Source organism: Canis lupus, chromosome 6 (assembly GCF_011100685.1).
Source record: "Canis lupus familiaris isolate Mischka breed German Shepherd chromosome 6, alternate assembly UU_Cfam_GSD_1.0, whole genome shotgun sequence".
Lineage (NCBI taxonomy): Eukaryota > Metazoa > Chordata > Mammalia > Carnivora > Canidae > Canis > Canis lupus.
This window is the reverse complement of record NC_049227.1, coordinates 15475736-15491066: the sequence shown is the minus strand read 5'-3', so window position 1 is coordinate 15491066 and position 15331 is coordinate 15475736. Positions and strand designations below refer to the sequence as shown.

Genomic DNA, 15331 nt, shown 5'->3' with positions numbered 1-15331 from the left:
ATTTTTTAATTTATTCATTTAAGAGAGAGAGAGAGAGAGTGAGCACAAGAAGAGGGAGGGGCAGAGGGAGAGGAAGACTCCCTGCTGAGCAGGGAGCCCAACACCAGGCTCCATCCCAGGACCCTGAGATTATAACCCGAGCTGAAGGCAGATGCTTTACCATCTGAGCCACCCAGGTGCCCCCTAAAATATTTTAAAGTAAACCCCTTCTGTCTTTCTTCTCCACCTTCCCTACAGGAGGTATGCTTATTGTTTCTTGCTCAGTTTGGTCTTTGCACACACCAGCAAAGAAAATATTTTATCTCTTTTGTACACAAATGTAAAAAAAAAAAAAAGGTACTTTGTACACTGATCTGTCCCTTCTTTCTTCCCCCTAAAAACATACCGGGAGGTGGCATCAGGCAGCGGGGCCTCCAAGGGCTGCGCACTCATCTGTATGGATGTGCTGTGATGCAGCTAAGTGCTTCCACCGTCAGCGGGCGTTTGGGATCTTTCCGATCCGCTGCTATTACAAAGAGTGCTTCGGTGAATAACCTTGTGCACAAAATTATATCATTTTTCACAATTGTTAGCAGTATCTGGAGGACAGATTCCTGGAAGTAAGTGCTGGGCCAGAGGGTATGTGTATTTGGAATTTTGACATTGCTTCAGAGGTTCCAAGAGTGTCTGTTTCCCCACACTGTTGCAACAGGGTGAGTTATTTAAACTAATTTTTGCTCTGGCCATGTGATGAGTGAAAAATCTCTCAGAGTAGTTTTAATTTGCATTTCTGCCACTTAGTGTGAGACTGGGCCTTTTTTTTTCTTGTATGTTTGAGCATTCTTTTAATTTCCTTTTCTGTTCATAACCTCTGACCAGTTTTTCCCCTCTGGGGTGTTTTTCTTATTGATTTGTTTTTTTTTTTCTTTTTCTTATTGATTTGTAAGAGCTCTTTATATATGGGGACATTGGCTCTTTGCTTGGGATATGAGTGGGACATCTTGTTTCTTTTATAAGTTCTATGGATGTTTGTTGTTACTGTGAAACTCTGGGCACAGGAAGAGATTGTCACTATTTTTCTCTGAGTATCATTTCTCAGGATAGGTGTGGGGAGAATTCTTGTCCATATGAATCCCAAACATTTGTGTCTCTGCCCCGCTTTCACACTCACGGTTGGGTAACTGATTGGCCACCTGGGTCATTTGCTTCCAGCCAGGCCATCCAGAGGACAGAAGATCCAATCGCCGGGGTGCACAGACCGTGGCAAGTCCTCTTTTATTCTGAAAACATGCTTGGTCACCCTCTCTGTGCTGGTCCAGTGTGTGGCACAGGGACTCATAGGTGAGTCCGGCTGTCCTGCTCCCTGAGCTAGCAGCTCACAGTCTGGTGGAAGATCCAGCACAGCGACTGCTTGGCAGGGGAACCCCTGGGGCGGCCAGGGGCATAGGCACCAATGGAGGCCCTAAGAACTGGGGGAGGTGGCAGCCCCAGAGCTCCAGGGGCCTCCTTGCTCAGCTTGCCTCTCCCCAAAGGGCACAGAGGTGGGTCCTCAGAGGGTAGTTGGTTGGTTTTTAACAAAAGCAAGAATCTTGTTGACCCAGTTCCCCCTGAGTCCTGGTCTCCCTGGCAAATGGGAGTGGTTAACCATATTCACTTGTAGGGTGGCTTAGGGGCCAATTGAATTGAAGCAAGCAGCAAGCACATGCTTGGCACACGGGGGTGAATTTTACATTTCATACGGGTGTGCCAGCTTGTGTGAGGGTGGGGGGTTTGGTTTGGGGGACACGGAGCAGGATGCCCTTGCTCCGGGCTGCAGCAGCAGCAGCAGCAGCAGCAGCAGCAGCAGCAGCAGCAGAAGCCGGGGTGCTCCCAATCCAGCTGTCCTCCTAGCTCTGGGATGGGGGTGGGGGCACTGGCAGAGTGAGATTAAGGCTGTGCATAGATGTGTGGTGTGTGGGTGTGCTGTGTGTGTCTACAACAGAGGCCGTGGGGGGGGGGGGGGCTTCCAGGAGCAGAGGAGTGTCTGAGAGAGAAGACAGACGCCAAGGGAGGGCGGGCTCCAGCTTTATTTAGCCCAAAGAGATGCCACTCTCTCAGATCTCCTCCCCTGGGTCTGCCCTGGAGTCCCCCATTTCCAGCTCAAGGGGTCTCTGGCCTTTGGATAGGGGTGGGGGGCAGCAGCCCAACTCTGCCTTCTCAGACAAGAGAGGGCATCTTTCAATATCTCAGGGAGCTGGAGAGGGAGTCAGGGGGTGAAGCAGGAGAGCTTCCCTCCAGTAGGAGGGCAGCTCCTGGGGAATGGGGTCAGGGACATTCAAGGCCCTACGTCCTGGGGAGAGAGGTCCTGGGAAAGGGGCTACAAGGGGGCAATGCACCCCCATTAGGGACCTAGGCGAGAGAGACCCCAAGGGCAGCCCCCGCCCCCACCTCCCGTTCCCAGGAGGTCTGGGTGCCCTGTGCATGGACTCAAGGACAGCCCCAGAGAGCGGTTCCGTCCTTGACCGTCATTCTCTGGTCCAAGAGTCCAGGGGAAAGGTGGTGGTAACTCGACCACCATCCCCCTTTGGGGTATCGGTCCTTGGGTCGCCATCAGGAATATCGAATTTGGTGGAGGCCCCGGGGGTGGGGCGGGAGGGGCGTGGAGGTGGAGTTCATGGGCCGCGGAGAGGCCGCGGGACCGGACCCCGGACCGAGCCCCGTGCCCATCCCCCGCCGGCACATCCTTCGGCCCCGCTGCTGGGAGCCTCACGCGCCACTCGCCCCCGGCCGCGGGCCTCCCCGGGGAGGGAAGGGCACCCGGGGAAACCCCCTCGCCCTCCAGCAGCCCCCTCCCCTTGGCTGCGCGCGCTCTCCCGGGCGTGCAGTCGGGCCCGGCCGCCCCCGCCTCCCTTCGCGGGCCAGGACAGGACCGCGAGCCCGGGCGCGGCGCAGGGGGCGGGGTCCGGGGTGGTCCCCGCGCCCGCCGGGACCCACTCCGCAGCCCCAACGCGGCGGCCCGGGAACCGCGCGCAGGCCGTGCCGGGCGGGGGCGCTCTTGAGCCTGGTTTGGGATTTTTACCCACCGCGCCAGCCGCAAGCTGGGGCAGGGGCAGGGGCAGGGGCGGAGGCAGGGGCGGGGGCGGGGGGCGGGGGCACCGCCGGCGGCCGCTGGGTGAGGCTCAGGGTCTGGGGGCTGCGGATGTAGAACCCGGTTTAGAGGCCAGCCGAGTGACCAGGTCCCCGGGTATTCCGGAGGCGAATGGAGGGGAAGGGGGATCGGTGGGGCGGGCGGGCGGGGGGGGGAGGTCCGCCAAACCAAAGCTTCCGGGAATCCGGAGCGGCTGTCCCGCGCGCCCGCCCTCTCCGCCGCCGAAGGGGCGGGCGTGGGGGAGGGCGGCGACCGCGGGGGGACAGGTTCCCGACGGCCCGACCACCCTCCCGCCCGCCGCCCACGTGCCCGGCCCTCCTCGTCCCCGGGTACGCGCCCCTGCGGGCTGTGCATTTGCACTCGCGGACGCGCGCGCCCACACGGGGTCTGACTTCAGGTCAACTTCCACGCGGCTCCCGGGTGTGTGCGCACGGCCGTGTCCGCACGCGCGTGCACACCGCCGCCCCCGGTGCCCACCTCCCTTCGCCTCGCAAAGTCTCCACTTCTAGACCTGAGGGGCGTCTGCTCCCAACGGCGGCCTGGGCCGGGGCCGGGGCCGGGGCCGGGGGCGGGGGCGCGCGGGCGGGCCGGGAGAGGGGGCGCGCGGCCTCCGGGCTCCACTCGCCGCCCCCACGGCGCGGACCCACGCCCCCTCCCGAGGCCCCTTCTCACACCCGCGGCCCGCCGACCGGCCGGAGCCACACCGCCGCCCGCGCTCCGGCCGCCCCCGCCCGCCCGCGTCCCCCGCCCCTCCTCCCGCCCTCCCCGCTCCGGCTCCTACAGGAAACCTTCGATCACGCTCAGAAAGAATGTGCTACAATCTCGGCGCTGCCGCGGCCGCCGACACCGCGCCCGAGCCCGAGCCCGAGCCCGAGCGGGAGCCGGAGCCGGAGCCCGAGCCCCAGCCCGAGCCGGAGCCCCAGCCCCAGCCCCAGCCCGAGCCGCCGCTGCCCCGCCGGCCCCGGGCTCGCAGCGCGCGGTCCCCGCCGCCGCCCCGCGCTCGCCCCGCGCTTGACGCAGTGAGCGCCGCAGCCCGGCTCCCGTCGGCTCCGCTCCGCTCCCGGTCGCAGGCCGAGCCCAGCCCGGCGGGCTCCGGGAGGGGAGGGCAGGGCGCGAGGGGGAGGAGATCTGTCTGGAGCCAGCGAGCCCGGCGGAGGAAGAGGAGGAGGAAGGAGGGGAAGCCGCCGCCGCCGCCGCCGCCGCTCCGGGGATCTGGGCGCGCGCGCTCCGCCCGCGGGTGACGGTGGCGCCAGCCCCCGGCCCTCACCGGGCCCAGGTAGGAGGGGGACGGCGGGGGAGGGGGCCGCCGGGGCTGCAGGGCGGGGGGCCGCTGTGCCGCAGCAGGGGGCTGGCGGGTCCCCGCCCCTGGGGGAGGCGGGGAAGATGCTCTGGGGCGGCGGTGGGGGCGGGCGCGGGGTCCCCGCTGGCGCTTGCGGCCCGAGCCGCCCCAGCCCCCGCGCCCTGTCCTGGGCGTCCGCGCGGGGCCGAGTCCCCCCGCCCGCGTGGCTTCGCTTGCGGCGCGTTGGGTCCGCGGTTTCGGGGAATCCCCCGCACACGCCCCGGGTTCCGAGGCGGGCGCACCCGAAGTTAGCGGTCGCCGAGCGCCGGCCGGACAAACTTCCCTCCCCGACGCCGCGGCCCGAAGGCCCGGCACTCCGGACCCCTCGGGCAAGGAGGCGCCTCGGGGACCCCGAAACTTTCCTGAGCGCCGTGAGAGCGGAGGGTGGCTGGACAGGGAGGGGAGACGCGGTGGTCTTGCCTGCGAGGGCATGGTGGTAGCCGCGGCGCCGGGAGTTGGCCCCGGGACTGCCCCCCAACCTGGAACCCCATCTCTTAGCAGGGCGGGCATGGAGTGGACTAGAGGCATCTCGCTTTCGGGCAGCCAGGATGGGGAAGCAGCGCTGCGCCCCGCGCCCCCGGAGCCCTTGGAGGGGGTCTTGTAGGACACCCCCCTACTCCCTTCGCGGGGCTCTGCCCGCAGCTCCTGAGCCCGCGGGAAGGACCCGGTTCCTGGCTATTAATAGGCGCCCGTGACCCGAACCTTTCCAGGCCCGAGAAGCTGCGAAGCTGGGCTTGGCTGCGGGATGGGGCGGGACCCCAGGCCCAGCACTGGCTCCCTTCCTGGCTCTCATCGTTCCTATCCTGCCGCTCTTCCCTCCAACCCCCCCTCCCCACTCTCCCAGTCTTTCCATCCCGGCCTGGGGGCGTCGCCCCCCCCCAACTTTTTCTCTTCCTCAACTGCACAGTGTTGCCTGTGGCCGCCCCGTCAGTCGGGGACCTGGGCCAGATTGGAGCACAGTCCCCAACAGAGTCCTCCTGGGCTGGATGGGTGTGGGGTTCCTGGGGCCAGACTGCCAGGGATGAGCGGGGATTTCCTCCCCTCAGCGCCTTTCTCCCAACCTACACAGCGACGCACTATACCTTCGTGCCTCCACCCCCCCTCCCCCGCAGGCCTGTCACTGCCCCATCTCGGGGGCAGTGGGGAGTGGGGTGGTCACAACGGGCAGCCTCGGGGAGGCGTGGAGGGCAGAAGGGACTCCGGAAGCTCCGGAAAGGATTTTGGGGTGTAGCTGCAACTGCATGTGCAGGGAGAAGGTGATGTCCTAGTAGCCTCCCTTCTAGCGGCGCCTTCGCACACCCCGAAGGCCCAGGAGGATTCCACTTCCGCCCCCCACCCCATCCCAACACTCAGATCTGAGCTGGAGTGGACTTGGGGGGCGGGGAATAGGGAACGCTGCTTCCCATCTGCCCATCTGCAACGCTCGGCTCCCGAGCAGCTTGGGGGTCCTCTGTCCCCCAGGGCTGGCCGCCGGCCCCGCCCCCTCCGTTAATTCGGGGACCCCAACGCCTTCCAGGGCCCGCGCGCGCCGTGCTCAGCAGTCTCAGAGCTTTGGTGAGCGAGGTGTCGCATCCTTTCCCCCATCCAGGTCTGGGGGTGGGGTAGGGGGCGTGGATCGCAGTCCTGGGTCCCTGACAGATGTCCTCGCGGCGGCGCCGGCGTCTCTGTAACAGATTTAATGACTTACACGCAGACCGCCGATCGGCGCGGCCACGGGGGAGGGGCGACCCAGCCGAGACTCAGGGGAGGAGGTCGCAGCCTGAGGGTCGGCGCAGCTCTTCTGGGGGTGGGGGGCGCAGTGGCGAGGACCCTGACGTTGGCTGTTGGGCCCCGCCCCCAATCTTCTGTGCCCCTAACTGTGGGCTTCACTCTCTGCCCGCCTGCCCCGTGGATCCTCGGATTGCTGGGGACCTTCCCGCGAGGACCTCTACCCTGCTCCGCACCCCCCCCCCCCATTGACCTCTGAGTCCCTCAGCGGAGCCCCGACCCTGGGCAGACACATGCTTGCCTCAGGGTCGGCCAGTGTGGGTCCAGTGTGGATCAAGGCGTGCTGAGGCCTCTGGCCTCTGCTTGCACACTGCAGAAATGGGCTCATAGTCCTGGCTACACGGGGGTATTGAGAAGGTTGTGATGTAACTCTGGGCAGGCACCTGGCACAGTCCCCGGCACACTGGAGATGTGCATCAAAAGCCTAACCTACCCGATCCTTCCAGAGCTGGAACTCCTTGGCCAGCATGGGTCTGGGGGAACCAGTCAGAGAGGAAGGGGGTGGGTCCCCACTAGCAGGGGAGGAAGGGCTGGGAAGGGCTTCCCAGGGGTCTCCCATCACTGCTGTGCGGTTTCAGTGCAGAATGAGGCCAGAGGCTGGAAGATTGCTTTCTGGGACCTACTAAGAGTGACCGGTTTTGCCCCCTTTCCAAGCTGCAGCTGGAAGGCCTCGTGAACAGCAGGGAGGAATGGGGAGACTTGACACCAGCCTCTCTGTCCCCTGTGCCCAGGCCTGGCATATGTGAGGCTTGCAGTACCTATTTGGTAGTACACAGGGGCCTGCCCTTGGGCTGCACCTGCTGAGACAGGGGTGTGGGTAGGGGGCAGCCCAAGGAGAAAGGCTACATACAGCTCAGATGCCCTAAATGGCCCAACAGCCTCCTTGCCGAGCCTCAGCCCTGACTCTGGAGCCATATGTGTCTGGGCCATACTGCCCCCCCACCCAAGCTCTTGAAATAGCCATGGGGGCACACTGGCTCTTGTCCTAGTACCCCCTTTAGGGCTCTGCATCCACCCTCAACGGAGCTAGGGCAGGCAGGCAGGAGGTGCCACAAAGCACCAAATCCTTAAATTCTGGCCTGGCAGGGGGAGGGCAGCTCTGAACCCACTCCCCCCTTCCTGGTCAGCCTTCTGTGCCCAGGCAGGGCTGGGGTGGGGGGTGCTTGCCAGTCCATATAGGACTTGTGCTGTGGACGTTCATTCACATTCCCTCTCCGGTCCCCACACACTATAGGATTTATCTTGATTTGCTGCCTTTGAATTGAGTCAACTCTTTTGTATGCTCGGTGAATTGCCCAGCTGCTGGCGGGGAGCGGAGAGCGTGCCGGGGGTACTGAGGCCGGGAATCTTAGGCGGGCGGGGGACAGGAAGCCGGGAGGGGGTGTGGGCAGCGGCAGGGAACCGAGTGAGCGGCCGGAGCTGGGAGCCTGGCTGGCCGAGGGGCATGCCCAGGCCTGCTGGCTGGAGAGAAGACTCCGGAGGGGTCGGGAGGCTCCGTCCTGGGGGTCGAGGCTGCCCCTCGGCCTCTGGTTTGGATGGGCTGTGCAGTGTGGGGCGAACGTCAGGGCCTCTCCTGACTCAGTTTCCTCTCCTGTAATATGCGGGAAGAGGGGCTTCCACACGCAGGTTGTGAGGGTCCAACTAAACGGGAAGAGTGTGCGAGAACCCCCGATGTCATCCCAGAGGTGGGGGTGAGTGACGGAAGGAAGGGGAGCCAGGGCTGGGGAGAGAGGGGCGGCCCTACCTGTCCTCTGTCCCCCCTCGTTCGGTCCTTGCCCCCGGGTCGTCCTCTCCGACGAGGGCCGGACCGACGGGCCCACCCAGGGCCCAGAACGCCCTGGCTTGGCCTCAGGTGGTGGGGGTCGTGCGTGGCTCAGGCCCGCCTAGCCGGCTCGCGCTCCCCCTCCCGGAGCGCACCCCCCCGCCCCCCCCCCTTGGATGCGGGAGGAAAGGCTGGAGCCGACGGCCAGGACACTAGCCCTCCTGCGCTCTCTAGCCCCCCCCCGCCCTGCCCCCTTCCCCCGCACCCCTTCTCCCCCCCGCCCCGCGGCCGGGAGGGAGGGAGAGGAGCGCGGCGGGCGCGGGCTCGGAGCCGGACTCGCGCGGGGAGCGGGCGGGCGGGCGCGGGCGGGGCGGGGGGAGGCGCGGGGCGGGGCGGCGCGCGGATCGATGGGCGAAGCTGGGGAGGCATCTCAATCCCCCGAGCGAAGTTAGAGCCAGGAGGACCGCGGCGGCGGCGGCGGCGGGCGCAGCCCGGGAGCGCGGCTCGGCGGCAGGTAAGCGCGGCGCCCGGGAGCCCGAGGCCGAGCGCGGCTGGCGCCCAGCCTGGGGACGCGGGACCCGGGGGGCCTCGCGCGCTCCCCCTGCGCCCCCGGCCCCGTGCGCCCCGGGGCGCGGCGGGCAAAGTTGGAGGAACTTGGCGCCGGCGCGCGGCTCAGCGGGCGGAGCAGGGGTCCGGGCCGGGGTCCTGCAGCCCCCGGGTCGCTGCTGCCCGTCGCAGCACCGCTCGCTCGCGTGGCCCTGCTCCTTCCCCAGTCGTCTGTCCCCTCGGCAGCCCCCTGCGCCAGGTCGTGCGTCCCGGAGCTGCGGCCGACTCTCCGCGGCCTTGGGTCGGCGACCCCCGGCGGTGTCCGCGGCACGGCCCCCGCCCCGTCTGCCCTCCCGGCGTCGCGCATCCCCACTCGTACCGGGACGCTCCGGCGACACTCGGGGGAGGGGCCGCATTCCGCGGTAGCTGGCGGGGAGTTGAAGCCCTGGCGTGGGGGTGGGGGCCTTTGCTCGGAACTTGGTGGCTATCTCAACCCCTCCCCCGATCTTGGACCGCTCTCCTCCTCACGGCTTTTTGGGGAGTGCTGCTGAGCCTCCTTGCCCCGATCTGCCTCAAAAGACAGGAGCCCGCTTTCCATCCTTTAAAATTCTCACCATTTGCTTGCAGCCAGGGTGGGGTCCCCTGCAGGTGTTCCCCCCTCCGACGCAGACCGACAGCCTCTGGCATCAAAATCAGACTCTTCCAAGCATCAGCTGCGTGACCTTGGGGCAGGTAACCTCCCTGAGCCTCACTTTTCACATCTGTAAAATGGGGGCGTGACAATAATGTCTACTTTATGGGGGAAACACCACCGGGAAGGCTTAGCCCTGGGAGGGCTCCTCGAGGCCTTTCCTGTGAGTTTAGGAGACCAAGCCAGGTTTGCACCCCAGCAAAACCTCGGGTGTGAGCTGCTTCTCTTTGGGCAGCTCATGGAGCCCTTGCTTGGATGCAGCTGTAACTGCCTTTTATTTGCTTTTTGGGGCTCGGGGCCGTGCAGAAAGCATTCCCCGGGTCTCAGATCCCATGAGCCTTGGGAACAGGAGCTTTTGGAGTGTGCAGAGCTCAGGGAGTTATAACAGGCAAACCTCTCCACAAGGAGACCCTCAGCCTCTGCCCAGCCCCAAGAGGGAATGACGAAATGGGGCTATGTTGTTTTAAGCCTAATCAGCCCCCTGACCTCCTCTGCCCTGGGGCCTTACAGTTTTCAGCTTTTAACTTTTAGTTTTGGGGGGACAGAATCATAGCCACAGGCCAGGTTTGTGTCCCACTTTGTCAGAAGAGGAGATATACCCAGAGCTAGAAGGACAGACTCCGGATGATGGGGGCTTGTCAGACGGGAATGCCCACCTTTACTCTGGGTTGAGGGGTTTGGAAACAGGCCAAGGTCCCAGTTAGGACTTTGGTCCCTCAGATTCCTGGGCACGTGTGTGTGTGTGTGTGTGTGTGTGTGTGTGTGTGTGTGTCTGTCTGTCTGAACACCTTCCAGTGGGCAGACGACTTCCAAATCAGAAAGGTTGGGAGCCATGCCCTCCCCGCATCAGCTGGACCCTCTCCTAGGAACAGCTGTGCAGCCCTCCTGGAGTGGTAATAGGCCTGTTGCCCTTGTCGAATTGAATTGCCGAGAGCAAGCAGTTCCTGACCCTGGGAAAAGCCAGGATAGGCACCTCATCCTGAGGCCTGACCAACAGGGGTGGGGGTGGGGGTAGGGAATGTGGTGGGTGCCTGTACCTGTGACCAGAGGAAGGGAGGAAGATCAGTGTCTCTTTCCTCATTACCCCCCACAGAACTCTCTCTGGGAAACTCAGAAATTCTGCGAAATGCCTTTGGAAACAGGTGCCCCACACCTGGTCTGGGGAGAGGCTGCTGCTCCCTCACATCCCTCCCTACCCCTTCCCCCTCAAGAAACAGGTGGTCAGGGTCCCCAGAAGAGCCTAGGGCGAGAGCTTGGACCTAGCAGCCCTTCTCTGGATTCCTAGAGTCTTCTGGGATTTGAATCTTCAGACCCTATATGTCTCCTCGTCAGCATCACCTGCTTCAGGGGAGAAACATGAGTGAGGCCAAAATTGTGGCAGTGACTCAGATCAATGGAGTAAAATGGGAGCATCTGCCTGGGTCCCGTATCTGTGTGTCTGTGGCACACACATGTGTGCACACATGCACACACCTTTCTAGATTTCAGAGGGATTTTCTAAACACTGAGAAAGCCTTCCTCCTCAGATCTCCCTGGGCCATCGCTTCCCCCTTAGGGGCCCAATGCCGGGTAGCGGAGGACCCTATTCCCGAGGATGCCGTAGCAGCAGAGAAATTTATGAGCAGAGGTGCATGGATGTGGGGTGTTTGTCTATCTTTGCAGGAAACAGGCAGACCCTGTAGATTCCCCGGGTGGGTGGCGGATAATACATATGGAGGGCAGATGCAGGATGAAAAATGCTCGTGAGTGACAGGCAGGAGATAGATCTCCAGGGCCAGGTGATGGGACCATAAATTTCCGGGCGTGAACCTGGAGCGGCTGGTGGCGTTGCCACGGACATTGGATACATTTGTCATTTCTGCGGTCCCCGCATGCCCCCCACAGCGCCCTTCCCTTTCTGTTTGTCGTGGGTTCCTATTTCTTCCAGCAGAGGCTCGGGTGTTGACTGGCCTTGGGTGCCGCCCGTGCAGGGGACTGGAGGCCCTGATGGGGAAGGGCTTTGGCTGTTATCCATCCCAGCACCTGCTGTATATCTGGGGAGATTGAGGGTGGGCTGTAGTCTGAGGTCACACAGTGAGTGGGGGTGGAGGGGGGTTACAGGGCTTCTGTACCTGTGTGGTGGTTCCAGGCTTACCAGGCAGGCAGGCAGGCAGGCACAGCCTCCACTGCTAGGGACACCTAATCCCTGCGCACCCCCCACCCCTGTGCACCCCATGCCAGTCTGTGGCCCTGGAGGGGAGCAGGAAGTGGGGTGGAGCTATGGACACTCAGCTGTCCTGCCTGTCCCTCACCCTCCACCCCACCGGTCCAGGTCTGGCTGGCTGAGACCTGGCTTTGCCAAGCTCTCCTGGGGGAGGGGGCTGGTAAGAGGGACCATCCTGGGACCCAGTGGCCTTATGGGGGCAGGAACCAAGACTCCTGTCCATTCAAGCTGGAAGAGTCCCTGAAGGTTTATTCGGCAAACATATTGAGGACCTACTGTGTGCTCTACCTGGAGCCTTGAGACAAGACCGTGACAAGGCTGTGGCATTGGCGGAATTGGAGTCTGGGGTGGGGGGACACAGATAATAAATGGGACCATACAGATATATACATACAGGCCCATCTTCCAGAAGGGTCTAGCATCAGCTCAAGGTCACACAGCAACAAGGTGATGGTGGAGCATGACTAGAATCCTCCTGGGAGGGAGCCAGGACCCGGTGCTCGCTTCCTCCAGGCTGGCCTCAGGCTTGGAGACAAAGCAAGAACTGAGGCCCAGGGCAGCAGGGGCCTAGTAGGGTTGACAGCTTTTTCAGGGTCAAAAATGAGCACAGCTTGGCTCCCTGCTCTGGGGGACAAGAAGCAGTGGGGAGACTGAGTCACAGAGGCTGGCCCAGCATCTGAGCACTGGGGCCAAGGCCACAGGAAGGCCTTTCATGGGCAGCCCCCACTCCACCCCGCTGCCCCTGGGGCTGTTCGCGTGGTGCTATGTCTGACTCAGTCCCCTCCGGACGCCTCCCTTCCTGTCCGACAATGAGCCTTAGTTCCTCAGGGTTTCCCTCCTCCATAAGCTGGTGGCCAGCTCCTCCTGGGAGGTGGGGGGGACTGCTCTGCCCCAGGCTTGGGGGCTCCCCAGGATGGGTTGTGGCAGCCCCTAGAGGGCGGGCAGCATTTGGATGACCCAGAAGGACAGGGCAGGTGTCTAGGCTCAGAGGCCTCCCGGGGAGCGGTGAGTGGTGCTGGGAGCTGGGCCTCACCCACTGGGCAGAGACCCTGCAAACCCGCTCGAGGCCCCTCCCTCCACTGGCTCTGGGGATGGGCTCCCCATCCGTAATGCCTCCGCATCCCCAAACAAGGCTGAGCAGTAGAGAGAGACCACTCTGAGCACCCATGTGAAGGGTGAAGGAGGTGAGGGGCAGAGCCTGGGACCGGCCATCAGAGTGGACCCGTGGCATTCCACAGTGCTCTGAACCCTTCTGTTTAACAGATGGGGAGACCGAGGGCCAGACAGAGCAGCAGGCCGGCGTCAGCATCGCCTGCACCATGCCTCCTGCTCCACCTTGGGGAGAGCAGAGGGTCTTTCCACAGCTTGCCTGCCTCACAGACGGGGCCACCGAGGCCCTGCCCACAGCTCTATACACAGTAGACTGGCCTGTGGGCCGCATACCCACCCCCCTTAGGATCCCCCCAGATGCTAACCTCTCTGCTGTCTGTCCCTCCGGTGGCTTCTTCTGTAAAATGGCATTTGGGAAGCCCTGGGCCTTGAGAGCTATCCATGGCACTGCAGTTGGGCACAGTGTGACAGGAGGCCCAGGCCGGCCCCAGGCACGTGCAAGGAGGCCAGCCAGGTCCTGTGGGAGCCCTCCCGGGAGGCGGGAGCCCTAGAAGACTAGTGGCAGCCCAGAGGCTCCCTCCTGCTTACCGACAGATTCTGGCTTTATTTCCAACAGGATCCAACTGAGGCACCTCTTTGTCATTAGCTCCCTTTGGTTTAGAAAACACCAAGATAGAAAGGGCCACGTGGTGCTCCACGCTCAAGCCTGAGGACAGCTCAGTGGCTCTGGGGGTAGAGCCTCGTCTAGGCGGGGGGTTCCTGGGACCCTGACGGCACACGGTCTGCGCTGTGGGGAGAAGGCTGTGCTCCACGGCCTGGGGGCAGCAGGCAGGCCATGCTATACCTGTCTTGTGCTGTGAAGACAGAGCCCCAAGGAGCGACTGGGCAGGTGTTGGCCCAGCACCCTGGACACCCAGCTCTCTGCTCCTCCCTGAAGGCCACGTCTACCATCCCATTCCTCCACAACCGACCTGGAAGCCTGAAGGGCCGTGGACCCCCTGGATATGTCTCCTGAGCCTGCTCTGGGTTTCTGTTTATCCCTCCTGTGTGTGTGAGGGGGTATCCCTGCCTCTTATAGCCCTATGGAAGCTTCTGGAAGGGTCTGGCTGCAGATCAGCGGGTGGCTAAGCCTTGGTGCTTTCATCTGTCCAATGAAGCCTAAAGCACAACTGTGTCCTCGGATGTGGTGGCTGGGCATGGAGTTGGGGGCTGGGGTGCCATGGGCCCTGGTCAGGAGGCCTGGGTTATGGGTGTATTTCTTTCCCTCCCTGAGTCTCATGTCTCTCTGTAGTGGGAGGGAAGACTAGGGTAGGTGGCCTGCTGTGGTTGAGTCTGAATGGACACAAGTTCTGTAGAAGACAGAGCTGCTGCTCGTGGTGTCACCAGGGCTTCCATTTTGTCGAGTGAGGCTCAGCTCTGCAATCCTGGCTTCCCTCGGGATGCCCCACTTGGCCCTTGTGTCCCTCTCTCCACTGCCATGCAGAGGTGGGATGGAGGGTGCTGGGGAAATGCCAGCAAATGCCAAAGCCCTGGGTATCAGTGAGCCTGGTGCGTTGGAGGAAGTGTGGCCGACCACCAGGAGCAAGAGGCCAGTAGGACAGGTCACGGTGCCCAGTCTGGAAGGGTGGCAGAGGTCTTGGGAAGAGCTGGGTCTCATTCTTTTTGCCTTGGGGAGCTTTCTGGGGAGTCTGAGCAGTAAGCCACGAGGATGGCTTGTATGTGTAAAGGATCCCTCTGTCTGGGGGCAAAGGCAGGACTCTTAGGGCTATGAGTGGGAATGAGCCACGCAGCTGGGAGCCTCTGCCGATATCTGGGGGAGCTGGGGTAGCCCAAATCAGGCTGATGATGCTGGCGGTGGAGCAACACAGGGGCAGGATGCTTCTGTTTTGACATTGCCTAAAAAATCAGAGCTGAGTTCCTATAGAGAAAAATATTCTGTAAAGCGAACTGTTGTTCTCCCATTTATATCCGTTATGAAATGAGGCACGCGTTGTGCAGAGAACAGGATCGTATAAAGCAACTCCTGTGGCCCCTTTGACATCCATTAGCATTTCAGAGATGTCTTTCTGGGGGAGATGAACCCCCCCCTCCCCGACATGGATGAGTATGAAGTCCAGATCAGTATGTGGTGCCGGGTGGAGGTGGTGCCCCGGGAATCTTCTTGGCAGCCAGGGCGAGCTTCCTTTTGGAGACGCGCTCCTCAGATCTGAGTTTGCGAGTGATGGTGTGTGTGTGTGTGTGTGTGTGTGTGTGTGTGTTGGGGCGTGCGCTCTGTGTGCACGTGTGCACGCACTCATACACGTTTGTGCATCCACACCCTCCTGGGAGAGCTTCCCTCTCCCCCTCCCCCTCCTGGAGACAGGAGTATGCAGGGGCCGTGGCCCAACGAAGGGCACCTTCCCATCTGAGTCCCCAGTCTGACGGCTGAGATTCTGTGAAATGAATTTGTTGTCTGCTTTTTTTGTTTTTTTCTGCAAATTCAGTAGAGCAGACTGAGGGTATAACATGAAGGGTGCATGTGGGGCTCCTGGGGCTCCCAAAGACCCCCACCCCCTTGGACTGCCCGTGCCCCTGGGCCTGGGCGAGGAGGGCAGGCCAGACACAGGCCTCGGAGGCGTCTGCCGTCTGACAGACGCAGGCTTATTTTGGTGTCCTCATTATGCTGTCCCCACAGAGCAAGAACATGCTAGGACTGAAAGAATGTGATTCGCCAGAGACAGCTTTTTAGAAAAACAACTCACCAGAAACCCAGTGTTGCCACCGGCCTTAATCCACACGAGTCAGGGCTGAAGCGGGCAGCTGTGCCT

General features: G+C 62.6%; 1 protein-coding gene across 3 annotated transcripts in view; it reads left to right on the top strand.

Annotated features, from left to right (window-relative positions):
- The first annotated feature begins 4305 nt into the window (after nt 1–4305).
- ELFN1 (extracellular leucine rich repeat and fibronectin type III domain containing 1) overlaps nt 4306–15331 on the top strand; it is a 66910-nt gene continuing 55884 nt past the window's right edge. The window contains exon 1 of one of the 3 annotated variants that reach the window (XM_038539658.1): nt 4306–4382. The gene's annotated coding sequence lies outside the window, so the exon portion shown is untranslated. Of the gene's footprint in view, nt 4383–8379; nt 8489–9127; nt 9253–15331 lie in introns of those variants that run through there. The other 2 variants (XM_038539659.1, XM_038539660.1) reach the window with 2 other exon arrangements.